We start from the raw sequence: 26,201 nt of genomic DNA on the forward strand, positions 1-26,201 counted from the left end.
GCTCCCTGTTGGTGACGGACCCCACTGGGACCACCCCAGCTACAAGTTCAACCTCCACCCCTGTACCAGCACCATCCTCCCAGTAGCCCCCCCAAAGAGTTGCCTGTGCTTGCTCACCCAGGAGGGTGGGCATCTCCTTCGTCCAAGGCAACTCAGACCCTGCCCCAGTCAGCCCTGCTGCCCTCAGTGAGGAGGCTACTGACCTCCTGAGATCATCTCTGTATGGCAGTCAACCATTGTGAATGCCATCCAGGGGCTGGCATCCCAGATGCAGCAATGCAATGCCTTCCTGGTGGGCATCCACAGTGGGTTGGCGGCCCTACAGAAATCGTTTTAGGCTCTGGCACCTTGACTAACGGCAGCCAGTGTCCCTGTTTCTTCCGTCTCCCCTCCAACTACTACTACCCTGTCCCAGTCTCCTCACCCTGAACCCATCCCACACACACATTCTGACAAGCATGCACCCAAAACAACACACATGGCTCACACAGACAAACACAAGCAGCACACTTCAGTCCACAAGCACTCACATAGAGAAACACCCAGATGCACACACATCATCCACTGCCTCCACTGTCTCCCCCTCCACCCTCACAGTCACATCCGCACTCACATCTGCATGCATTGCATTATCAGTCCCAGATCCTGCCACTTGCACATCCTTGCCCAGTCACCACAACAGCAGACCCGCAGTCATGCATCCCACACACCACAGGCGCAGTCACCACCACCACCTCATGCAGCACACCTAACTCACTTGCAGACACCACCACAACATCCATACACACATATTGTTTGTCCTCCCCACCCTATCTGCCCCCCTCCAATAACACACATGCTTGCTCTCAGACCCCGCCAACAGTCATCCACCTCACACACGCACACTGTCCATGCACCTGCACCCAAGTCCAGCGCACCTCCTCCTCCTACAACCACTCCCTCTACCTCCACTCCCATCCCTCCTTCCATATCCTGCCCCATTGTTCCTAAGAAGCTTTTCCTTGCCCTCCTTGACCTCCTCCTCCCCCCTCCTGCCCGTAACAGGAAGGTCACACCACCCCAGCCCAGTACCTCAACCACCATGTCTGACACTGCTCCACCCACAAAGTCTCCAGCTGCCACTAAGGGGCGCCTGAGCGAGAAGCTGGCCCCCTGCAACAAGGACTCTCCTCTCCCCCCCAAAATGGAGGGCTAAAGTGCTTTCCCCTCACAAACAGACTGGCAAGACCAGGGGGCCACCTCCAAAACCCAGGGCCAAGGAGGCTCCAACAAAATCCCTGCACAAGGAGGCCCCACAAAGATCAAAAGCCAAGGAGGCCCCCAGACAACCACGGCCAAAGAAACTCCCCAGACATCCAAGGCCAAAGAAGCCACCCAGACATCCAAGGCCCCACAGAAATCCCTGGACAAGGAGGCCCCACAGAAATCCATGGACAAGGAGGCCCAGTGGGAACCATGGCCAAGGAGCCACCACTCACAATTGTTGAAGGAGCAGCATCCAGAACCAGAGACCAAGGAGCAGCATCCGGAACCAGAGGCCTCGGAGCAGCATCCGGAACCAGAGGCCTCGGAGCAGCATCCGGAACCAGAGGCCTCGGAGCAGCATCCGGAACCAGAGGCCAAGGAGCAGCATCCGGAACCAGAGGCCAAGGAGCAGCATCCGGAACCAGAGGCCAAGCAGCAGCATCCCGAACCAGAGGCCAAGCAGCAGCATCCCGAACCAGAGGCCAAGCAGCAGCATCCCGAACCAGAGGCCAAGCAGCAGCATCCCGAACCAGAGGCCAAGCAGCAGCATCCCGAACCAGAGGCCAAGGGGCACCATCAATAACCAGTGGGCAGGAAGCCCCCTCCAGAACCAGTTGGCAGGAAGCCCCCTCCAGAACCAGTTGGCAGGAAGCCCCCTCCAGAACCAGTTGGCAGGAAGCCCCCTCCAGAACCAGTTGGCAGGAAGCCCCCACCTCAAGCCCCTTACAGAACCTGTGGGCAGGCAGCCCCCTACCAGAAACAGTGGGCAGGCAGCCCCCTTCCAGAACCAGTGGGCCGGAAGCCCCCCTCCTCAACCAGTGGGCAGGAAGCCCCCCTCCTCAACCAGTGGTCAGGAAGCCCCCCTCCTCAACCAGTGGGCAGGAAGCCCCCTCCAGAACCTGTGGGCAGGAAGCCCCCCTCTATAACCAGTGGGCAGGAAGCCCCCCTCTATAACCAGTGGGCAGGAAGTCCCCCTCTATAACCAGTGGGCAGGAAGCCCCCTCTATAACCAGTGGGCAGGAAGCCCCCTCCAGAACCAGTGAGCTAGGAGCCCCCTCACAATGAGTTGCAACCCCCACCCACCCCCTAAGGCGCCTGCCCATTTCCAACATGATGCCCCTGAACAGTGGAGTCCCGATGTTGTCAGGAGTCAATATGGGGCTTGGACTTTGCCCTGTGGGCATTAATGACTTTGGACTGGCCTTTGGGCCTGCATTTATTTATTTCTGCAGTTGTGCATGTTTTTGCACTTTACATACTCATACAAAAGGAATACAGTGGTTGGAACAGTGTATGTGTCCTGGGTTTATTTATTCCTGTGCATGTGTTTATGGATGTGTTGTGTGTATGGTGTGTGTTGTGCGTGTGTGTGTCACTCTCCCCCACTCTCCCACCCTTGTGTGCTAGGCGGCTGTACTTACCATCATAGTCTTAGTCAACGTTGGTGCTCCAGGATGGCCATGGCGTGGTATAGCATAGGGAATACTTGGAGTTTAGGTTCCGTGGCAGCCGCAGACTCCTGTGTGTCCCTGAAGGTGAGTGTCTCCTTTTAAATGATGTGTTTCCACCAGGCTTTTAGTGTTGTGGCTTCCGCCCCGGAAATTATGGTGGTGTGCTATGTCATAATATGGTGGGCGGATCCTTGTGTCCCGTCTGCCTGTAGGTGGCTACCGCCGTGTTTGGTGTTCGCACTGCGCTGGCGGTTGGTGTGGTACATTGGCTGTCTATGAAAGGGATCACCGCCATGGTCATAATTTGACAGTCATTACCACCAGCCTGTTGGCAGTGATACCGCCTGACCTCCAGGGTCATAATGACCACCATGTTTTGGGCCTACTGGTCACATTAGAGAGGGGGATAATTTTCATTTGCCATCACATATGTGTCTCCTCAGCTGTTATTAGCCTTTCTAATCAACTTTTTTAACACTTTCAAGTGCCTGGCAGTAGACCATGTGGCCATGAAACTGGTTTCCAGATTTCTTCATTTGCTGCTCATCCCCTCCAGCTGGCTAAATATACAGAGCATACCACCTCCATCAGCACCTTCTCTTGCCTCCGTAATCAACTGGTCAAAGCCAGGAATAACCATTCAGGAATGCTTTGAATCACCAAGTATAAGAACAATTATTAATAAATAAAAAAAATACAGAAACATCTTTTAAAACCATTGCCACTTTAGTTTGAGCTTCTCAAAGTAGGAGTTCTTTACCTACTTAGTTTTGTGATCTTTATGAATCCAAAGATTTCCTATGGACATCCTTCACCTGCTCTAAGGGTCTCCTTCATTACAGGATTAAACTGCTTACTTCAAAGCTGGAACTTCAAAGCTGGAACTTATGAAGGCCGAAGTGGTTCAGGGGTACAACAGGAGGGGACTGCATCCCGAAGTACAAACGGGGTTGCGGGATAAAAACCCACACACTCACTGGTAGTGTCTACATGAAGCATCGTCACAGAGCTCCAACAAAGGCAGAGATACAATCTTCTATGAGTACATGAAAATAGGAAGGTCCTTGCCCCAAAAAGGTTCCTTGATTCCCTGAGGCATGCCATATTTGCGATAAGAAGACAGCACACTAAAACATGCAGAGAAAAATGAAGCTTGTGCAGACACCATTCCAAGATGGCAGCTGCTACAGAGAAATATCATGTCAGGCAGGGAGTCCAACCCCATTGGCTCCAGCTGGATGTAACCGGAGCTCTCCTGTAAACCATACCAGTCTCACAGGATGAAAGTGCCTGTTATTGCTACCAATGCAATAGTACCCAGGACTAAGACCCATTATCTCCACCACGCTGTTTCATAGTTTCAAGGCCAAAGGGTGGAGGGTAAAATGTCAGTTGAGTACGAGCATATATGCTTATGTAAACTTGGTGTACTGTGCGCACTAAGAAGTATTTACATGTTCCTACATATATTCGAGAAACTATTTTGTTGTGCCTCCTACTTTTCCCTACTTACTCTGGAGGTGCTTACCCATATCCCATGCCCTCTGAGGAGAGTGTCCATCTCGGCGCTTGTTTTTCTACCAGGAAGGGAGAGCACTTCCAAGGGGTTAGGTGTGTTTCCACGATATCTACGGGGAGTGAACTCCGCTATAAGGGGGACGGCCACTAATGAAATTTGTGCTCCCCATCTTAACTATCTCAGCAACTGTATGATACAAATTAATCAAATAAAAAGTTTTGATTTCTGCACAAAGTGTTCGTTAATATGATTTTCTTGGTCTTTTAGGTTTGGCACAATTTCTTAACACAGATATGACCTTAGTTTACCCAACACTGCTCTAGAACCACCGTCTGCCCCAGACCTCTACTACAGAAATTGTCTTTTATATCAATGACACAAGAGTTTTACCTTAAGGTCAAAGGGCCACACTTAATTCTACCTCCTTTTATTTCCTATGCTGCTATGCGGGTAATCATGTTGCCCCCTTTTTTCATATGATTCTTGGATGCCCCTGTGTTCTCCTCATTTTCCCATGGAATGCTGGGCCCAAAAGGCACAATTTTCATCTTTAGTTTCAAGCTACTGTTGCTTTCAGCTGTAATCCTTTTGCAAACAAATGTATATATGGACAAAAACGTTACACAGGCCATGTATGAAAATGTAATATAAAATGAATGAAAAAATAAAAAAAATTAAAAAAAACTTAGCCAAAACATCACAACAAATACTCTAAAATCAGAGTCCATGACGGACTGCAAATAGATCTTAGTGGAGGAAGGGCCTGCCCAGTTCATGGTCATTACTCCAGTTTGCCCACCATTCAGTACTAAATGTTTATGGTATTGGCGTCTGGCCATCATTGTAGACAGCTATACAGCTCACTGCCCCACCACCAGCTTCCAACGTGGCCCTTGCCCCCACCCTCCGAGAATGTGACCCACAATATATATCGATTATTCTTCAGAGTTTAAACTCTTTAAAACTCATAGTAGAAAAAAGTGCAACAAAAACTAACAAGCGAGCCATCAGCTGGAAATCGGTAAAGTCAAGCAAAAGACACTGACGCCTTGAGCATTAAAACTGCGGATTACAAATATCTTTCAGTGCAGGATTACTAATGGATTTCATGCTGCATCATTCACAGCACGGATCTCCATCCAAGCACCTCTCTTCTCTAGACTGTTCAATGGGGGCTTGCCATTCAATGTTTTGATTGCCCGTTTCATAAACGTTTAAAAAACGTGCTGTGAGATGACCTGGGACATCAAACAGGCAAGATTACATTGCCAGGGTACATGTTCAGATGTTTAGTAATCTAGACTTCAGCCAAAATGTAAGTAGTTCCAGAAGCTTGGGACAGATGAATACGATATCAGATACTGATTCTGATGCAGCCAGGCAAAGCCGACAGAACCTATCCGGGCGGGTCTTTACCCGCCATACCAATGGGTCCTTAGAGGAATTAGGACAAATCTATAGCACATAATCTGCCTTTTAAGTTCCAATGACCATGGGTGCCTCAAATAGGCTGTAATGTTAGTTCAGTTATGAAGTGCAGGTGCCAGATTGGAGAGCAACTTGTTGCTGAGTTGTTTCCTATCCAGAATACCCGATAGCAATGTTGCCTGTTCGTTAAGGTGTTTGCTTAAATAGTGTCTTGCTTACTTGGCAAGACACTATTCCAGGGGTCTTCAGAATCTGGTGCACGTAGTGACTCCTACATTTATGATTTGCACAGAGAAGATCATTTTATTATACAGGCCTATAAAGTGCTTTTTAAATTATCTGCTTGTGCCCCTTCAAGTTTAAAGCAATGTAAACTTGGAGGGCGTGGGGTTGCCAGACAGTATGGGACCTATACCCCAGGGAGGTATTTATCACGTTCTAGGAGGCTCAGGAAACCTTTGAGGTGGAACTGGGTCAATTCCTACATTTGCTAAACTGGAAAGTGTTGCACAGGAGGTCTGGGCTGGGTTTCCTGCTGCTCTCCCAGGTGTTGGGTGGCCTGCTCCAGTGGGGGCCAGTGCTCATTATTCTATAAGGCAATTAGAAACTATATGGTATTGCCCCTGTGCACTTCGAGGGATGCCTGGGTGAGGGAGCTGGTGGAGCCTGTAGATGTCGATTGGGCACGTGTGTGCACATTAGTGAGGAAGGCGGCCTGCAATCATAGATTCAAGTTGCTCCATTTCAATTTTTTTACATTGTGCCAATGTGACTCCCAAACACTTAAATAGAATAACTCCCAAATAGGGGGGCTCGGTGCATGCGATGTGGGGAGCTGGGTGCCAGCTTTTTGCATCTGGCCTGGACATGTGCCGGGGGTCAGGGATTCTGGGAGGCAGTGGTGCCAAAAAAAAACAGAGGGGATAGGCATTGAGATTCCTTTGACCCTGTTAGCCTGCCTCTTGGGAGTACCGGCGCAGCCCAGGGGACGAATGATGCATCACAAGCTGGCCCAGCTGGCTCTGTTGCTGACCAAGAGAAGAGTGGCCGTTTGCTGGATGAGTACCAAAGCACCCCTAATGTCTTCAAGCCAGCTGGACCTACTTGAGTGGGGGGTGGCGGAAGAGGTACATATGCTTACTACTCGTATGAACAGGGCTGCCTTGGATGCGATTATGTTGTGGGGGTCTCTCCTTAATAATTTTGCGGATGAGGATGAAAATGATTAAACTGAGTGATGAGGGATGATGTGGGTCCCTCTATATACTGACAATGAGATTATGGAGGCCAGCTGTGTAACTTTGTAATGCCTATCATGTACTCGACTAGTAGACTTGGCCTCGGTAGCGCCCTGGACCTCTGGGGGTCATGCTTGGTTGACACCTTGATCCGGGTATATCTACTGCCACTCCTGAGTGTACTGCCAGACTTGAAATCTTTCTCCTATTGAAATGTCAATATGCACTGATTGTTGTTCTTATTGTGTTGCTTTATTTTCAAAAATATATAAAAAAAAAATATATAAAAAAAGAATTTAAAAAAAAAAGGATGATGGTTAGGTTGGTTAGGTGCCAGAGAAAGGGATACAGTGGGATGGGACATGAGGTTTAGGTAAGAAAACTGATTCTTCACATTGTTCTAGAAACTTCTTTCTTTTCTTTCTTACTGCTGCCGCTGGTTATTCTGGTTTCAGGATGGTTGTAATAGTAGGAAGAGGCCAGTGATATAACCAAATGCTAAATATGGGTACCCTAAATTCACAGGACAGGCAACTTACAGGCACCGAAGAAAGATATGCACCAAAAATTGTGATTGCTGATTCAAAATAAAGCATAAAACATTAACACAAAATGGGGTAGGAGAAACAAACGTTTCCAAGTCAGTAGTTGAGCACAGAGTAGGCTTGGCACTCAAAGGGGTGTGAACAGTTCTGGAACACAGTTCCTCTGGTGAACATCCATGTGAGAGTACGCAAAGCCCACTGATCTTTGCACTGTAATTTTCAATGGTCATGAGGACGACACTGTAGAATCTGGAGGTCAGTTTTAACAGAGAAATCCAGAGGTTAATGCAAAGTCTCCTAGGGAATCTCTAGTTGTCAAGTACTCCAAGAAACATCTAGTCCAAGTAAACAAGTTACATATCTTTGATAACCCCATGCCTGGTAGAGACTATCTAGCCATAAATTCCTTACCTTAGAATATCCTCAGGCATCAGACTAGATCTGGAAGATTTTTAAGCAGTACCCCTGTGTGCTGGTAGGTGGGGTTGTTTGGCTCCCTGTCGTCGCTGTATGCACTGAAAACGATATGCACTGTACCTATATAGGTGCCACCTCTGTGAGCTGACATCAGTTACTTTTGAAACTTTCCATAACAGCAGCGCAGAGCCACAATGAGAACTGACCACTGATGTGGAAAAGACTAAAGACCTAAAAAGGGTGTCTCTTACACCTTAACCCGTCTGTAAAGCAGGGAAGATGGGAGGGTCAGTAAGGAATCTGTGGCTAGAGTCTCTACCAGATAAGGCATTACTGAAGGTAAGTAATCTGTTCATCATTTAGAGACCTCTAGACACAGATTCCTCTCCTTAGAATAGATACCCAAGAAATAACTCCCCGGAGGTGGGTCTGCGAACCGTATTAAACCAAAAAGTCCTGCAGGACCACATGGGCGAAGTTCCCATCACGATGGACCCGACTGTCCAGGCAGTAATGTTTTGTGAACTAATACAGAGATGCCCACATGGCCACCTGACAGATGTCCAGGGGAGGAAAGCCATGCGCTAACGCAGTGTTGCAGCTTTTGCTCTGGTGGAGTGAGTCCACCAGCCATCAGTGGGCTGTTTCTTGGCCAGCGAGTAGCAGATCTTAATGCACAGGACGATCCAACACAATATGGTCTGCTTCTGCACGGCCTGCCCTTTTATGCCTCCAACATAGCACACGAAGAGTTGATCATCCACCCGGAGCTCTTTTGTGCCATCAAGATAGAACACCACCACTCTTTTTTGGGTCCAGACAGTGGAGTCTTTCTTCCTTTTTCGAGGGATGAGGAAAAGCAAAGGAGGTAGGCCTGGTAATACTCTGGCCTACATAGAAGGGAGTGATCATTTTTGGAAGGAGGAAGGCATGTGTCTGGAGGACCAGTTTGTCTCAGTGAAAGGATGTGTAGGGAGGGTTCACAGAGAGGGCCAGCAATTCACTGAACCTCCAGGCCAATGTGATGGCCACTAAGAAGGCACTTTTAATGGTCAGTAGCCGTAGTAGTAGTGCAAAGGTTCAAATGGTGCTCAGATCAGGAAAGAGAGAACAAGGTTGAGGTCCCACAGAGGCGTGATAAATAGCATGGGGGGGAAATGTGCTGCAGACCTTTAAGGAACCTGGCTACAACTGGAGGTTTGAAAAGAGAGGGTTGGTCTATGAACCGCAGGAATGCAGAGACTGCAGAAAAATACCCTTTGACAGTGCCAATCGCAGAGCCATGCTGCGCCAAAGATAAAGCAAACAAAAGAACCTTGGATAACAGTGCAGAAAGGTGTTCAATAATGTGGGAAGCACACCATGACACACTTATCCCAATGGCAGGTATATACCGACTTAGTGGAGGGATGCCTGGCTGCCAAAATAAAATCACAGACTTCAGGCAGAAGGTCAACTGTTGCCACTTAATCTCCACGCATGCAGGTGGAAGGTACGCAGGTTCGGGTGCAGAACCTTGCCCTGCTGCTGCGACAAACGATCCTCCCTAAGAGGCAGCATGACTGGAGGACCGATGGTCATGCTCATAGCTCGGGATACAAGACTCTCCATGCCCAACCTGATGCCACAAAAATGCCTTGGGGCAGTTGTTCGTAAGAACTCTGGGCAGGAGTGGTATTGGTGGAAAGGTGTACAGGAGGCCAGATCTCCACTCGAGATGAACAGCATCTCGGAGCGAGAGTTTCCTTGAAAACTCCAGCGTGCAAAACTGTTGAAACTGCGTGTACTTGGCAGTGGGGAACAGATCTAATCAAGTCTCTCCCTTTGGCTGAACGAGGCCTTGCACCACTTACTAATGGCAAAGCCATTTGTGATCCGCTAGGCATCTGAGGCTGTTTGTCCACTCTGGCATTCAGCGACCCCGCCAGGTGTTGAACCACCAGGAAAATGCCCAGATGTTCCAGCCAGGGCCAGAGGCACAGGGCCTCTTGACACGGCATTCACAACCCCACCCTGCCCTGTTTATTGCAGTACCACATGGTGGTGGTGTTGTTCATATACACATGCACCAGCCTTCCCTTGATCAAATGAAGAAAGGCTTTTAATGCCAAGCTAATCGTCCGTAGATCCAGCAGGTTGATAAGGAGCCTGGACCCTGCAAAAGACAAAAGCCCTCCAGGTGGTCGTCCAGCCCAGGAGTGACACATCTGTCAGTAGCATTAGATCTGGTTAGGGAAGAGAGAGGTGTCTGCCAGTGACTCAATCTCGGTTCGTTAACCATCACTGCAGTTCTCTTGCAGTTCCCTTCGAGAGCTGGAACATGTTGAGAAATTCCCCTGAAGCTGTGCCCACTGGGCCTTCAAGTCCCATTGCAGAGCTCGAATATGTCAGCAGGCATGTGTTACCAGCAGAATGCATGAGGCCATGAGTCCCAGCAACTTCAGAGTAATTCTCAGTGAAATCCAGGATACAGGCAGAAACATCTGTATCATAGCGTGAATACCCTGGACCTGCCATTCAGGAGGATAAGCCCGAAACTGCACCATATCCAGAACAGCTCCGATGAAAGGGAGAGTCTGAGAGGAAATCAGGTGTGATTTAGGCACATTGATAGAGAACAGTTTTTTTGTGAAGACAGCCCCTGGACATGCTAAACTCAGTAGTGCTGCTGCTAAAGGTATATTAGCATATCATCTTGCTGGAGAAGTGTGGCTCAATGGTTAGAGCGGCAGACCCTGAAGCAGAGCTCTGGCTCAAGACCAGGGTTCAAGTCCCGCTTCGGCAGGTCTTGGGCTCAATTCCCCTTGACCAGATAATTCTCGCCTCGGTGCCTAATCTAATTCATGGGTCCCACTCTGCAACTCTGGGCAATAGCTTGCTTAATCTCCACAACGGCCCCAACAGCGCTTGGATGCCTGGCTTCACCCTGGGGGTGCTCAGGAGTGGGCGCCTCACAGGGAAAAGCCAGGAGGGGTTCCATAGCGGTATGAGTACAGCGCCTTGAGACCCTAACGGGTGAGTAGTGCGCTATACAAGTGCTAATTTACATTTTACATTTACAAGCATAACCACAGTTTTCGGTCAATGGACTGTACATCAGCATTGATCCAGAAACTGTATGATGAAAGGTTTTGCTTTGCTCGCACCAAGATGGAAGGCTTGATTACAAACATGCTAGCTCCTCCTACAAAGAGTGATTTAAGTTCTGAATTTAATAACATAGCTTGTATATCTGTGTCTATTGATGTTTCCAGTAAGAAAGAAGTTAAATTAGTATCAAATGTCGTTAGGTGTTTCAAGTACTTTGAAGGTGTTAAAGTGAAAAGTTTAGAGTTTAGCTCCATTCCTCCATTCCTGGTGAAACATCTGCAATACTCTGAACAACTGTACTAATCCCTTGAGAAGTGTAATCTACTTGAAAAAGTAGTTGGGTTTTGTGAAGATAATACTAAAACTTTGGGGGGAAGTTAAAAGCAGGAAAGAACAATGTGTTCTGCAAGCTTAAGGAAGCTATTCCGGATAATAAAGAACTTGGAATATGGTGTGCAGCACACATTGTCCATAATGCAGTGCAAACCACTGCTGATGGCCTACCTATGGACATAGAATATTTTGTGTTAAAACTGTACAAGTATTTTCATATCTACACTGTCCAAACTGAACAACTGAAAGAATTTCGCGTGTTTGTTGATAAAGATTATCAACGGCTCTGAAATACTAGCAAAACTCGCTGGCTTTACCCACTTCCTGCAGCTGACAGGGTGCTAAAACTGTTTCTAGACCTACGTTCTTATTTTTGGGCCCAAGCAAATCACTGAATAGCAATTGTCATGTTATTTGAAAACTCTCTTGCTGAATGCTGGCTCTGGTTTTTGCACAACCAAATGTCTCTTTCTAGTGACAATAAATGAGATGGAAAAGCAACATGCAAATACCACAGACAAATTACACAACTGATAGGAAAACTGAAGGAAAGGCAAGATGCTTGCTTCATGGGCCTTAAGGTGAAGGAGCTTTTTAAATTCCTGAAAGAACAACTCTCACCAGAAAAAGAAAAAAAATGTAACTCTGTGTGTGCTTTCAAAAACAGCAGTATGGACTACTTGGAAAATGTGGGGGCATAACTATTTCCTAGACCCTTCTTGGTACTGTTCCTGTCTGGGATAATGTTGAAATGTCTCTGTCATTTGTAAAATATGTATCAAGCACATTTGAGATTGGTAAAATAGAGCTCTTTGACTAAATCACCTGTGTACAAAAGTACACAGCAGATAGACTTGTCAAGTGGAGTGATTAGAAGAAGACTGCAGAGGAACGTTGGGTGGAAATTTTCAACTATTTCCAAAATTACAATATTACATTTAAGAACATTAGCCTGAGGGTCCAGTTTGCATTATGTCTCCCAGGAACTAATGCTCTAGTGGAAAGAATATTTTTCATTATGAATAATCTGAACTGAGGAAAGAAACTGAATTAATTGGAGACTATAAAAACATTGTTGATCACAAGGGTCAACTCTGAAAAAAGTTGCAGTCGGTTGCTGCAAAACAAAATGGTGCTGCAGCAAATCCATTCTTCAGATGAAATACTGTACAATGCAACTAGCCCTTTCACATCAGACAGCATTTTTAGCTGTCTTTCAGTTTGTTCCTACCTTATGGATTTTTACCCTGTGTATATAATTCTTCAATCAATAATGTCTTGGAAATGTGAACGTTTTATTTATTGAAGCAAAAAGTATTTATATTTCAGTCAACTGTGCTGAATGTTTCTGGTGCTTTATGGGGAGTAATATTCTACAAACAGCAGTAGTTGATTTTGATGACTGCTGCGTATGTTTATTGTCTTATTTAATAAGAACACATTCTTGGAGTTTCAATGCAAGGGTAGTCACCAACTACAACAAATGTCTGTTAAAATGGAACCAGGTTTACAGCCAATAAAAGATCTATGATTTGTCATCTGTAATTATGCGTCTGTGGAGAAGGCTGTCATTGTAGTCCTTTGTCTACGTCTCTGAGAGCTGTCAAATAGTCCTACTTTTATGTGATGGTTGCTGCAAAATGTATTCCTACTTCTCTATCTATGACTTTTTTTTTGTGTACAATCTGGTCATCCTACTCAAGTGGGGCAGGTGATGGCGACTCCTCCCACCGACTAGGTGCCCATAATGATAAGAGGGCAGATTAGGAATGTTTGGAGGCTGCGGCATCCAGGGTTGACCTGGACCGATCACTGGCTGCCTGACTGGCTGTGGGTGTGGGCTGTGGGTGCAGCATCCTCAGCCACGCAGAGGTTGGGAAGCATGTGCGGCTCAGTGACAGGGGGGATAGAGATACAGCTGGAAGCCCCTTACGTGGCCACAAAAGGAGCGAAAGGCAGATTGGGGGTGATGAGGGGCCATGGAAAGGCCCAAGGACCTGCCTGTAGCCATGCAGTTCTTAAAGCGCTCTAGCGATGCATCTGCCTTGCCTCCAAAAAGACAGGAGCCGTCCAAGGGCATGTCCACAAATGATACTTAGACAGCCCCAGAAAATCTAGACATCTTCAACCAAGCATGGCGCTGCCATACCACCGTCGATGAAACTGCTCTGTTCAGTGAGTCGATGGCATCAAGACCACAACTAATCATAAACTTAGCTGTGTCCCTCCAATTGGCAACTGTCTAGAAAAGTATGGTCTCAGCCTCCTCCGGGACTGCTGGCAACACCTGCGCAACCGTATCCCACAGACCATGGCGGCCCAAAACACACTCTATGTTCACAGACCTCAGTGCCAGGCTGGTGGAAGAAAACATCTTCCCCAAGGTGTTCAGCCTCTTGGATTACCTATTCGGCAGTAGGAAATGCACCAGGATTTACGTGGGAGGTAGAGGCTTGGACTACCCAGCTCTCCAATAGGGGATGCCCCAGGATTTACATGGGAGGTAGAGGCTTGGACTACCAAGCTCTCCCTGGTGGGATGCTGTGAGAGGAAGTTTGGGTTCCCAGGAGCAGGTTGGTGGCGGCGGGCAATCGCCCTGTTCACAGGAGCCCCTGTGCTGGGCTTGGTCCAGGTCGCAAGAAGGACATCAATAAGAGCTTTATTAAAACAGAAAAGCGGTTCTGATGGGGACACTCCTGGCTGAAGCACTTACGTCAAGATATTTGTTTTGCTGCCACCATAGACAGGCTGAGTTCCAGGGTCCCTGTCTCCCTCCTCACCACCATTGTGAAGGACACTTCCTCCGCTGTAGCCACGGTAGAGGGAGAAAGCATGCCAGTATCTGGAGATGTGTCCAGTTCTCTGGCCTCACCCAGAATCTCACACCAGTCCATAGATTTATAAGCCTGGTATTCCTCAGGTTCCAGCAACCAATAGCATTCCTCCCTAAGTCCTAGCCCATAAGAATAGGGCTCAGGCTCTGGCATGGAAGGCAGGGCTCCAGTCAGCACCAGAGTTGGCATTGGGCGATGCCCCTCTGGCTCCGTGTTTGAGTTGGGGATTATAATGGGGTTGGTGCAGCTGGAGTGCACTGGGAGTGTCGGCACCGACACCAGGGAATGCCGAGGTGGCGCAACCGGCGTCAGTCCGGACCCAGGCACGGATCCAATGGGCCCAACTAGTCCCGGGCCTGGAGCCACCAGGGTGGAACCAGTAAGGGCCCCTACTGAACCTTCAGGGCCAACCAAATATGAGGTGCATGGCCTCATAGAACTCTAACTGGACGGGGTCGCTCCTGCTCCTGGAAACTCAGGGAGGCGCGGACCCGGCCCAGGCACTGGAACTACTGTAGAACCAGGCCCTGAATGTTGATGCTCTCTCGGTTCGTCAGCCAAAGGATGTGATTAAGTCGAAGATCTCTTCTTCTTGTGGTGGTGGTACTTACCCAAATGACCCAACAACTTTGAGTGTGATGAAGAAATCAGACTCTGCAACCACTACTGGGACCTTCCTCTCAACCATTGTGGCACTGCATGTCGAGGAGCCAAGAATTTTAAGGATCGCTCCCTCGAGGCCTTTGAGTTCATGGTGCTGCAATCGGAGTAGGCCTTCGGGTCATGGTCGCGCTCAAGGCACCAGAGGCATACATGATGTGGGTCCGTCACCAGGGTCAATCAGTGACAGGCGCCGCAGGACTTGAAGCTGTCCTTTTGTGATGATATCCCTGCCACACCAGGGGGAAAAGACCTCAAAAAACTTAAAATGAAGTAAAGAAATGTTTAGTAAAAGAAATGACCAAGGGGTAGCTCTTCTCTAGATCTGCACTGACTGGCATAGAAAGAAAAGAAGTGATGTCAGTGCGCCAAGATAGGCACTACGCACATCAGTTCCAGTGCCATCATTTGGAGCCAATCAGCATCAGGGGCTGCTTTTGAAAAAATGTTAATGCTACAGTCTGACACCGATGGGTAGTTCTAAGGTAAGGAATCGGCGCATGGAAGTCTCTATCAAGTACGATAAAATCATTATTTGCATAAAATCTGGTTACATGGTGGAAAGTTGGTTAAATGTCTCAGGGAGTGGGCAAAGCTGGGAGCCCCACACACTATGCATCAACTCTTTAACTTGTCCATACAGGGCCACACCTTTCCACCACATTCCCCTAATCTACTTCAAACCTCGTCCAACCTCACGCTATTGTGATTAGTCTTCCAGGCAAAAAGAGATGGAGTGTTGCTCTTAATACGCATGTAGCACTATCCACAAAGTTTCTTCCCTGCATCACACACTACATTACGTTTTCACACGTAAGTCATCTCGGCCTCCTACTTATCAGTGCAAAATTAAGCCAGCGTTCACCCAAAATCAATGATATTTGTAAAACGTTATACTTGAAAGGTCAAGCAGTTCATGGGAGTTAACTAGGGAGAGGCCTTTAGGGTGTACTAAGGCCATCAAAAATGTTCTTGTGAGGGTTGTATCGCTAAAAGGCACAGAGTAGAATCATGGAGGAGTGCCTTAAAGCCTTGATCCAGTGCCCAGGTTGAGGAGCCCTCCATCATCCAAGACAGCTAGGTACTCTGAAAGATGAGCACCACACCCAGAACCCAATTTCAACAATGCAACAGCATCATTCTTCATGCTGCCAGTCTGAATGCACACCCTGGATATGAAAGGAAGGAGAGAACCCAAGTAGCAACACAAGCAGCAGCTTCCAGGCCGTCCTCACTACCACAAGGCCCAATCTGCCTGATCTTTCTCGTGTCGCTCAGGGTGAAGCTCTGTGCCTACTTCACTGCAGCCGCTCCGAGTGCAGTGAAGTATAGTTTGGCATAAGGGATGAATTTTAACTTCACGTTCTTTTGCAGCAAAATGATGCTCCTTAAACTGTAATACTTTCCACTTTGCTTGGGGACATTGCTGAAAGGACGGTATAAAGTAGGGAGGATTAGTTAGTATGACATCCATTTCATGGATGTCAGACTTTTGGCTGATTGGGTGCACCATAAGTAAAGCTGCTGGGGCTCTCGCCTTTGCACAGGCCATTAATACCGTGGGCAAGGTGAATACATTGCAGACCGGAGTCTCCACGTGCAAACTTTATGGTGGGCTTAGCAGCTTTGCCTCAGCTCTCCTTACATATGGAAGGCTCGCAGCAGCTGAACTTTTCTACAGAAGCAGCAGGTTTCCACTGTCAGGTTAAAGTATTGAATGAATGAGGACTCCTGCTTTTTTCCTGGGCATCATGGACTGTTGCTACCTGGACACAAATGTTTTCTGGTTGCCATGTGCTAACTGGGATTAAAGAACCATGATCGTGATATGCCCAATGGGCAAGGCAAGCATTGTGAAAGCTAGTAGGTCTGGCGTTGGCTGCCAGATGTCAATGCTGAGCTCATTTTGTTTTGACATGGTTTTTGCGTACCTTTATTGTTGGGGAACCTGGTAGGCCCTAGCCAATCTAAAAAACACACACTGAGGCAAAAAGCAAATATTTTTGTTGGTCTTGAAAGGCACACATTAACCAAACAGTTCCTGGTACTGTTGGGAACGAGTTTGTGTGTAGACGTGTTCCTTGTGAAAGATATATGGCCGTCACTCACAGTGAAGTCAGCCAGTAGCTGAAGTGGGCAGACCCATGGTGCAGTAGGTGTAAGAAAATGAAAGCTACATACGAACAAACTAATGGGCAAAGAACGCTGACAGAAAGCCATCATATGAAAGTATATCATACCTAGCAATTTAGCAAAAAGAAGAGATCTTGGCTAACGTCAGACGTATACAAGTAGCAAGTACGTGCTAAATGAAAGCAGAGAAATATCAGTGTCTGAGGCAAGGCCACCCTCAACCTGCTGAAGGAATATTGAAATGTGCATTTACATTTTAGGCATTTTTCACTTTCAACAGATGTCTTTTTCTAAGAAACCCTGAGATATTTTTGACATAATTACGCAGACAGGTGGGACGATCGCCAGAGCAATGCCGCTATTAAAATGATTCAAGCGTCCACCTAGCAGATAAGATGTAATGGAGTGTGAACGCTTCTGCTAAAAGGACGCGCTACTTCTTAGAAAACCAATACAGTTATAGATTTGAAATGTCAAGTATGTAAACACACTAATGGGCAAGGGAGAGCTCCAAGGAGGCGAATTAATTCGCTGGAGTAAGCGGCCCGTCGTGCCAGGAGCCTGACACTGGACCGGCACCTGGTCTTACGAAAACGGAGCCTTAACAAGCTCCTTCCTCAAGGATTTCTGGCGGCCTCCGCCTTTGAGTAAAAACCGAAGGGGAGACAAGAAAGAGTCTTTCAACAGCTGGGGTGTCCTACGCAGCTCCCAGACCCAAATGTCTCATAACTGGCTGTCCGTCTCGTTTGAGGAGGCCAAATAATTTCAAATGAGATCGGCGGGCCAGTGTCTTCGCGTTGGAATCTCGCGTTTTTGCGCCGAAACATACCAAGCGGGCCAACCAGTGCCGGAAGAACGTATCTTTCGGCTCCAGGGCGGCGGATTAAGCTCGATAACTGCTGCAGCAGTGACATCTAGTGGCTGGCAGAAAACAAAACGGAATACTTTAGTCGAAGGCACGTGGAAAGCAACAATAAATACCCTTTTACATGGACGTCATTTAGGGGTAGCCAGTGGTCGCGACTACGACCCCTGACTTGCCCTTTGCCATCCCAGGCACTGCCTTGCGACCCCTGGCCTCAAAGGTGGCAAAATCAGTGCCAGGAACACAGGGTCAAGCTTAGATTGTGCTCCACTCTCCCTGTTTTCAGGTAACTTTTGTTATTACACCAATAGTGAATAATACTATATTATTCACTATTAGTGTAATAAAAAAATGAAGTACAATTAGCTGAAATATAACCTAACCTAGTAGCTGAGGTAAGTAAAAAAATATTTTTAAATGTATGTTCTGTGCGTGCTTGCAGGTGAGTGTGTGTTTATGGGAGGGAGACGGTGTATGTTTGAATGTGTGTTTATGTACAATGTGATCAGAAGCGAAATGAAAGTCAAAAGGTGTATGAAGTCACTTTCTGCTACCCCTTGCATATAGATGAATAGACGTCCATGCCGTTTTCCCGCTCTTCCCTTAAAAGTTGAGATACTTGTTAATTAGATGCAGTTATTTAGTCCCGACACAAACCTCCCAAGGGAAGGATCCTTACTTCCAACCCTGGTGTGTTGACATTTTTGTCCCGTATGCACACCACCTGCCAGGTCTTCAAGTGGCGTGAAAAAAGTGGGGGTCTTTAAGATGGACATGACCTATGTCATTCAGGGAGTGATTCAAATACGTAAACTAAATTTCTGTGATTCCCAAAGCATTCAACTCAGCCAGTGTCTGGTTCATCTCTCAGCTTTCAGTTATTTAATTCAGCTACCAAACACAACAACTGACATATAACTAAAACCAGCCAGGGCCATTGACTTTGTCAATGACTGTTTCAAAGAGAGGGAGCACACTGCTTGCACTCCAGCAACAAAGTATAACCCCAAAGTATCATGGTAAATGCAGTCAATTCGTACTCCATTCAAAAAGTAAATAGAGTCTTTCAACTCCGTAGGTGCAGCAAGTGCTGTATATCCCCGTACACGTGTTTCTGGGTTTAGCCTGTCATCAGCAGGGAACAGCGTGGACTAGGGACTTGCTTGGAAGGCCTCCACATGTCTTCTCAGGTCTAAGTGCTGCTCATGGCACACAGGTGCCTCCCAAGGCTCATCAGCCGTGGCTCAAGGGAGCCGTCAAATGACAGTTTCAAAGAGAGGGAGCACACTGCCTGCACTCCAGCAACGGAGTATAATCCCAAAGCATCATGGTAAATGCAGTCGATGCGCAGTCTGTTCAAAAAGTAAAAAGAGTCTTTCACTTCCACAGGTGCAGCAAGTGCTGTATATCCCTTTGAACGGACCACAAATTGCCTGCACTCCAGCAACAGAGTATAACCCCAAATCATCATGGTAAATGCAGTCGGTGTGCTCACACTCTGAAACTGAATTTGTCAACGACTGTTAGCTGTTTAATATAAATGACAATCAACAATACATTTTTGGACAAAAAAATTGAAAGTGTTTGAATTCTGAAATTGTGAGACTTTGAATTAAACATTACTGAGGCCTGTGGAAGGGATAGTGGTCTTTGGAGTGTCCCAGTCACTCCCGTTATGTTCACTCTATGTTAGACATGTACACCATGTTTTTCTCCACATCTCATCCATCTGTCTATCTTACACCTCCATCTCTTCCCTCTTCACCCCCCCACACACACACTCGCTCACTTCTAAGCACTGAATTTTCTGTGTACCTCCTTCACACATATTTGTACAGAATCACAACTGCAACTGCAAAACATGACCACTGCTCTGTGAGCTCTTCAGAGAGGCCACAAATGGCTATGTATGTATTCTGAACACCATATTGACCACCTGACAGGCAATGTGAGAACCATGCACTGCCTTCAGCCTCAACTCCAGAACTCTTAATCGTGGCTCATTGTAAACACCTGGATGTGAATCTCTTCTAAGTATACAAGAGGAAAGCGTTGCATATAAAGCAGTCACCTACCGGATATCAATGTCCTCTCCACTCAGCCAACACTTTAAATTTAGGGTAAAAAGCCAAAGCTTTTGTACACTGGGGTCTCCAGCTCCTTTCTGAAAGTGAGCTAGAACCTAATAGGGTGAGTGTAATATCTAGAACTTCATGCCCTCGCAACTAGTTTAATCAGGATTGGAAGGAAGTTGACAGATCTGTAGTTCTCCAACAGCCTAATTCACGTGGTTGGAAATTCGTCCACATAGGGTTACTAATAAATTTGGAGCAAATTTCCTCTTTCTTGGAATTCATAAATAATTTCAGTGGTACTCACAAGAACTCTCAGCATCCCAGAAGTACTCACATGGGTAAAATCTCGTGCACTAGAAAATGTAGAGTGGCTATTTAGTAATGGGAACTTTTAATCCACACATTCACCTGCTATTTTTTTTCATTACCAACCCCACAGAGAAAACATATTTTCCCTAGGAAGAAACTGGTCCTCCTACCTTGAAACGAACTGTGAGAGAACTCAATCAGACCAAGAAAACACTTAATATTTTTTTTACCAGGAAGCAATTCCTGACCACGTTTAGGGTGGGACACTGCATGCCAGGTTTTCTGAATACCTATAAACTTGTGAGTTGGTATGTGTGTACCAATGTTTGCAAGTGTCCCCACCATGGAATGCGCACAACTCGCACCTCTGAGGAGATTTACCTGCTCATAAGACCACACTAGTGTCATTTTGCATGTAAATAAATCAAATTTGTAATTACAAATTCACATTCTGTGAAATATCAAAGTTGATTTTGCATTTGTAAAAGCTGCCATTTGCGCACCCAGTTGTCACTTTCGTGACCAAACAGCTCTGAAAATGAGGCACTAAGACTTTCAATTGAAAAGAAGCATATTTTCTACACGAGTACCCCATATCAAATAGACTGTTATTGTTCTATTAACAATACATTTATAACTAGCAGTGAGAGAAATTGCGGGGACATGGAGCAAGTACAATATTTTCTTATACTGAATACAAGAATTATACATTCAGACAAACTAGAACAAATCAACTGTAGTGTTTGACACAGTGTTTAAGGGGCCAGTCATGGCTGCAGTTCCAATGGGCTTCAAACGCAAGATATCCTGTTACAAAAAATGTCAAGAAATGCTAAAACCTGTTTATTAGACTGTTCAGACATAACAGATTTGAATTTAGTTCTACTGGTGTCCAAAAGCAAACATTTACTGTAGCAGACATTTATTAACTATGCAAATTTACAGAACTAGGGAGCAGCCGTGGTTTACTCTGCCCACAAAACCCCAAAAGTCCACTAGCAGTAATCAACACCATTTTGGTATATGTTATATTCAAATATGTGGTTCTTATTTGAACCATATCATACTACAGCTGTTAAAAGGGATCAAATCATGCGAGCAGAACGCACAATTAAAGGCAATCCCGAATGCACACTGAAATAGAAGTATCTATATAATGCTGTAAGACAATGAAATGAATCAACAATAAAAGCTGAGTGAATCAAACCTTCTGATGCTTCTACTTTTCTCAGGTTAGAACTTCAATGTTTATCTATCAAATGACAATTTCAACTGACAAATATTTTGACCCGTAACATTTGAGACTTTGACAAGGCAAGGTTAGGTTAGGTGCCCCACGACTGGCTGAGTGTCATCAATAATGTAATAACGAAGTGGGTACCGACAACAGAATTTGAGTTTCATGAGAGTTATGCTGCACTAAAGGGTGGCAAAGAGAGGGCAAAATGAAAGTTCAGTTGATGTCTGAACATGCATTTGTAAAGTATGAGCAATGATGCTTATGCAAACCCACCTAGAAAACATTCAAGAATAACCACCCATAGAAGGAGGGGGAATGGGGTATGCAGGTTCACTCGACTTTTATCTTACATTTACATCAGGTCGTAACAGTAATACATGGATACTTTTAGGGGTATGTGAGATCTGGGTTTGTCTTCAATTGAGTACACCAATTAAATCTGCCTTTACAAATCATACTGTTTCTGTTGCACCTTTTACTGTTTCTTTAAAAGGGCCCTATCTGTATCAAATTGGGAGTGCTTTTTAGGTCACAACCTACCTAACAGCACAGCTGTCTAGTTTGCCTAAGACATCTTGGGGACTTTCAGAAAGTTGACCTAGGAGTGCACTCCGCTCATAGATTACCATTGGCTCTGTAACTCCCACTTTCTGGCTTTCCATTTGCTAGCTTAATTTACTTTAGGCTCTCCAGGTTCAGTTTATCCCTCCTGATGCCTAAACCATGTTTTCTATATCCTTCCACAAACTCTATGTTAACAGGCCTTTAAATCTTGTTCTTATCTCATCACATTTGCTGTGCATTGAAAGACTGAGGTCAATTGTCAGACCTCGTCTTCCAAGGGCGCTTGTTTTCTTTTCTTTCTCTGACTTAACACTGAGATAATTTATGTAACAACCTTGCTGGACACTGGGGGTGGAAAGAGTTTTTTCCTAGCACACAACAGTGCTTAAATTAACTATGAATATTTCAGAATATATCCGAAAAATGAATGCACAAACAAATCACATTTTCTGTTAGTTCTGAATTATGATGGAAACAAATACTTTAATATGATCAAAATGAAACATTAAACTAGGTGATGCAATCTCCATTCATTTTTGTCTGTGCACTGTACAGTTTTATTAGTAAAACTGTATGTCTGAGCAAATGTAATAGTCATTTCAACTGAAAATGTGTTGTCTGTAATGGCAATGTGCTACCATACCATGCATACTTCACTATACACCGCTCCACTCTACACCACTCCAAACCACTGCACTCTACTCCACTTTACACCACTGCACAAAGCACCACTCCACTATACAATATGCCTCTCTACTCTACCTGTACCACTCTACTCTATGCCAATACACACTTCACCACTCTACTCTACACCACTGCAGTCTAGGCCACACCATTCTACTCTGCACAACTCCACTCTAAGCCACTCTGCAACACTGCAGTCAATGCCAATACACTCTACGACAATGCACTTTACTTTATAACACTCAAATCTATGCCCCTGCAATCCACTGTATGTCACTCTAATCTACTCGTCACCACTGTAGTCCACACGTTACTCTATGCCATTATATTTTATCTGACTCTAGGCAACTGCACCAATCCACTCAACCCCACTTGACTCTTCTCTGAAACAATCTATTCTATGCCACTGCACTCCACACCACTCTACTCCATTCTGCACCACTCCACTCTATGCAACTGCACTCTACCCTGCTCGCCACTTCATTCCACTTTGGAACATTCCACTCTGTGGCAGTGAACTCTATGCCACTCCACTCTATGCCAATGCACTCTATACAATTGCACTCTGTCACTGCACTGTACTCTGCGCCACTGTACTCTGCGCCACTGATTTCTATGCCACCCTACACCACTGCAACACTACACTCTGACACTGAACTCTACGCCACTCTACTCTGCACTACTCCACTCAATGCCACTGAAGTCTATGCAACTCAACTCTACTCTGCACCACTACCCTCTGCATCACTCAACTCTAGGCCACTCCACTCTGAGCCACTCCACACCACTTCACTCTACTATGCACCACTCTAATCTATGCCACTGCCTTGTACACCACTGAATTCGAAGCCACTGAACTCTATGCCACTATACTCTGTAACACTCTACCCCAGTCTAATCTACTCTATGTCACTCCAGTGTATGCCACTTTAAGTGAATCCACAATATGCCACTCCAAAACACGATCCATTCTGCCAATCCACTCTACAACACTCCATGCCACTCTCCTCTATGCCACTAACATTTAGCCTTCCTGAACAGCAGTCACGCTTGTGAACAACATGGCTAAAACAGCGTTTGCATAGGCGAGACCTTTTGGCTTTGCCAATGCTTGTTGAGAATGGTGGCAACAAAGCCACACTTTTAAGTACTTCTCATTTACAACTGAGATACAGACACAGGAAAATAATGGGACTTGATTACAAGAACATGTGTTTTAAGAGAAGAATGAAAGCAAACCTCAACATTAAATCAAAGGCTCGAACTAGAAATACCTCAGCCAATAACCGCAAAAACAAACATGTTAAAGCCTGATTCCTTGCCACTGATTACACCCTGAGACTCCGCACATCAACCAAAACACCACACTTCTTGACACACAAATCATAAGAACAAGACCCACTGTCATAAACCACGTCAATCCCCCTGTTATTATTCACAATAATAAATACACTGTCGTTAATCATAAATAGGCAACCTTACAATTAACCACACAATTAGACACTGCCAATAATTACAAGACTAACTCCCCTTACATTAATCACATCCCATTAATCAAAAGACCACAACCCATCATTCATCATAAAGCTACCTCTCCTGCCATACTAATCTGTTATCCATTCGCATCTCTTCGTCAAAGCACGTTACAGACAACATTTTTGCAACTACTTTGTCACATAATGGACACTTTCCATTATTACTGATAGCTATTTGCACCTGTGGGTGTGTGCTGGGGAAGATGTTCTGATGTTGAATTGTTGCCTTCAGAAGATCTAGCGGCGGGTAACTAGTTATTTTTGAGATTTTTGTTTTTCTGCAGCAGCATAACGTTTTGATTTAAATCTGGACAGGAAAAGTTGCTGTGATTGGTATTCCACTAATTCCTACCTCTTTTGAACAATCTAGCTAGAACAGCTTTCTAAGAAAATTAAAGTTAAAAAAAACCGGATCAGTAGCATAATGTTCAGGCCCACGTCTCCCAAAATCGTTCATTCATGTCTTCTGATTTGACTGTTGAAATGCCACTCTTGCTGGGTCTCCCAAATCTACATCCCTCCCAGAAAGGCAGCCCTCACGCATGCTCAATACTGGTGGTGGGAGCACAGGAACTCAAGCATATTACCTGGGTTCAGCAGCAATTTCGTTAGCTTCCTTTGTCTACTCGGATTCCATGAACATTTCTACCACTCCACACAACGCTGTGTATCTCAATGTTTGCATCTGTCTTGTAGAGAAGTTCACATCAAGTGGGACTATTGGTATATGGAGCAGGAGACATTCCTGAACACACTGAGGTAAAATTGTTCCTCTAAAATCGTTCTTACGTCACCCCTCTGCCACTAACCACCATTTACCACTAACCAAAACCCAGGTCACACAACTCTAACATAACATTGTAGCAAGACTGAGAACAGGACATGATAATAAACCTGGCTACATATCCCGTGAGTGCACAAGAGAGAAGGGCCTGATTAAGACTTCGGCGGAGGGGATACTCCATCCCAAGTGTGATGGATATCCCGCCTGCCGAATTACGAGTCCATTATATCCTATGGAACTCGTAATTTGGCGGCTGGTATATCCGTCACATTTGGGATGGAGCAATCCCCTCCGTTGAAGTCTTAATCAGGCCCTAAGTTGGAACTGGAGTTCGTTGTCAGAAGGAACTGTGAGTGTATCGACACGTGTGGTCATGAAGCATGCTGGAGGTTGGAATGGAGAGGTAGCCATGTTGATTTCTGACCGAGGTTCAATGGTTAAAGTTGTTGGCATGTGTGGAGAGGTTTGGAAATTGTTAGTTTACTTGCAAATCTGGAGTAAAGGCATGGAGCTTGGCCGCAGTTGTACCTGGCAGTAGAAGTACACACACAGAGAAGAGGATGTGTGCAGAGACCTGTGAAGATGCAGAGACGATGCAAGATGCTGATGTGAAAGGCAACATGGTGAATAACTATGTACAATCCAACTGGCCAGAGTGGATGTGTAGTGGTCTGTCAGAGAGAACCCTGGATAGCCCTGCACACAAGTTTTGGCAAGAGAGCATGGATTTTGTTTCACATTCAATGCACACGCACTACAAGAGGGCAACTGGCTGAAGCATACTTTATGACACAAAAAGGAAACATTGATATGTAGATGGTGGATGCAGCCATCTTCACCTTTGGGCAGCTTTTACTCGTGGAGTGGCAACAGGGGACATGAATATCTCAAAAAGACTTTGAAAGTACCCTTATGTTGGAACAACCTACGGGGCTAATATGGCTGGCAGCCTAACAGCTCCAGGTTCAAGATATTCTATGCTCACTGTAACTTCTTATTGCTACATATCTATACTGGTCACTTTCATCATTAGACATGGTTTTCTGTTAGTGCCCTAGTTCATAATGTGTTTGTGTCTTCACAAGACGCTCTGTGGATGATCTGGATACAACATCACAAAGCATCTCACAAACTGCACTCCTCCTGGCTACCTCAATAGCTATGGGCCGCAGAGACGGCTAATAATATTCGATCATCATCTGTCAGAAAAGAGATTTACACCACTAGATTTAGAGCATAAGACACAGACTAG

The 26,201-nt window shown here is 45.8% G+C and overlaps 1 protein-coding gene across 2 annotated transcripts in view; it reads right to left on the bottom strand.

Moving 5' to 3' along the window:
* Positions 1–26,201, bottom strand: part of BCAS3 (BCAS3 microtubule associated cell migration factor) — a 2,570,631-nt gene that overhangs the window by 2,491,985 nt on the left and 52,445 nt on the right. The window lies entirely within an intron of this gene.

The sequence above is a fragment of the Pleurodeles waltl genome, chromosome 3_1 (genome assembly GCF_031143425.1).
Source record: "Pleurodeles waltl isolate 20211129_DDA chromosome 3_1, aPleWal1.hap1.20221129, whole genome shotgun sequence".
Classification (NCBI taxonomy): domain Eukaryota; kingdom Metazoa; phylum Chordata; class Amphibia; order Caudata; family Salamandridae; genus Pleurodeles; species Pleurodeles waltl.